This window comes from Eurytemora carolleeae, unplaced genomic scaffold, assembly GCF_000591075.1.
Source record: "Eurytemora carolleeae unplaced genomic scaffold, Eaff_2.0 scaffold1221, whole genome shotgun sequence".
In the NCBI taxonomy this organism is placed as follows: Eukaryota; Metazoa; Arthropoda; class Copepoda; order Calanoida; family Temoridae; genus Eurytemora; species Eurytemora carolleeae.
In genome coordinates this window covers 86,783-89,134 of record NW_019397211.1, presented here as the reverse complement: position 1 = coordinate 89,134, position 2,352 = coordinate 86,783, and positions in this window count along the sequence as shown.

Below are 2,352 nucleotides of genomic sequence, written 5' to 3'. Positions count from 1 at the left end.
TCAGGGCGCTTCGCGCTCATCTTCTATTTCGATTTTGAACATTTTCACTTTGTGTACATTGTAAAAGAAAAACAAACCAAAAGTTTCACGGAATTAAAAAAAAATTTCGTGGATTTTCAAAATTTTCAAGAATCGAATTTTGTCACAGGAAAGTTTTTGAAAATTCGATCATCCTTAAACTTTCCAGCTGGGGTCACGTAAGGTCCCACAAAAGTTTTAAGCCCGATTCGGTTCAGCCGTTTATTGAAAACAAACGACAGTCAATCAAAGTATATATATAGATATACAATGATTAATATCTAATCGTACAAGGGAATTACTATCAATATTAATCCTACCTTCCAGTCTTCTAAATTTTGGAATATCGCTTATAACATTTAAACTATGACAACATTAAATTTCACCTTAATTTTGCGTCCAAGAGTTAAAAAAGCAAATATTTTCTGTTTCTAATAAAGTTTACAAATCCATCATTCTTCAAAATAACTCTTCCAATAAAAGGAGCTGTATTTCAAAACATGGAAGACTTTTTGTTTTTAATCTTTGTGACAGAAACAATCTCAAGAACTGACAAGGGTCAACCCAGACCGAAATATATTTTCAATAAATGTGGAACTAACATCTACTTTTTTTTACTCCACAGAGGTTTGGTCCATCACCATCACCGAATTTTAAATGGAAGACTTGAAAACCAAGGTTGTATAATACAGTGGGTTCCTCTCGATCTCGATGCGTTCCACTGTACGGAGAATGTCGTCTCCTCAGATATAAAGATAAAAACCTCATATGACGTGATGCGGTGGTGTATTTTTCGACCTACACATATCCGCCATACTCCACTTCTGACCTACGCCAAATCCGCTATACTACACATCCGACCTACTAGCACGTGGTATTACAGCTGCTATATGGACTTGTGGCCGCAGCGCCCGGCCCCCTAGCCGCGGCGCTCGGCCCCCTAGCCTGTCCTAGCCGCAGCGCTCGGCCCATAAATTGTCTTAACCTAACCTAACCCTCAAATAATACTAAAATAAACAGCTGGCGTAGGTCCGATATTGCAGTAGGTCGGAAAGTTAGTAGGTCAGAAGTTCAGTAGGGGGGATCTTGCGTATGACGATGTAACATTACCCGTAACGAAATATAGTGGCGGAAGTGATGTCAAATGAGGTTTTAATCTATCTATCTAAGGATACGTCATTTTTCGTGCATCGAGAGGAACCAAGCTTATTATACAAGTTCAACCTCGCTTAAAAGGAAAACTCATTTGAAATTGACTTAAGAGCTATTTGTACAAAGTACTAACCGCCGTTTGTTCGTATGTCCGATCATAACTCAGGAATCCTTTGATTAGAGATCTCGGTAGAACCACGGGAACGTGCCAAGCTTGGTTTAACAAAATAATTTGTGTTCCGAATTTTAAAGCAGATTTAGTTTCCAGGTAAAGCCTGGGTTCCCAAGCTAGTAGATTATATTCAAATTATTCGATTTTAAGTACATAAGAGAGTGAGACCTCATTCATCTTGTGATGAACCACTCAACAAACAAATCACTTTCACCTAGCTAGATTAACTCATTCTAGGCATTACAAAGTACCCAGCTCAGAATATTTATTTTTCATCCCTTCAAAGAAGTAAACATGACATGTCGCTAATGTTACATATAAAGCTGGACATGCAATGTCAAAATAGTTTTAACCTACATTACTTATATGCATAATAACTCGTAATACTGGTTAAATTAGGTTTACTAAGCCTGTTAAGCCGGAATATGACGACTCATTACGGATGGATTTGGTTTCTATGTTTTTACAAATCTTACAAATCCTATCGACTTCCTCATTTAGTATTATTTAGTATTACTTTTTGCTTAATTCAGATTTTTGTTCGACCCACTTCAACAAGGCGAGGGGGGGGGGGGTCTGTCATACTATTTTTATGACAAATAAGATCTCTTTCTAAATTTCAAAATATGTAAAATATATGTAAAAATCATGTTAAAATTTAATATTGTTACAAAACTTAATGTTTATTGAACAATAAACTAACTCAAGCAATCTATTTGGAAACATTAAAAATCATCTATGTTAACAGAACTCCCCGTATAAAAAATTCAGGTACAGATACCCCCCCCCCCATCCCCTTAAAGGGGCTTTAAGCGTAATCTAAAGTGGCCCTCAATGGAACGATAGCAACGGCTGATCCTTGAACACTCGTCTCATCAAGTATGATTTAGATATCTAATGAAATTTTGTTTAAACTGTTATCTTACACATTTTTGATGAGATAAATATTTCAAGGGTACCGTTGTAAATCCGGCATTGATAAACTTGCATGGAGGGTCACTGAAATCTTC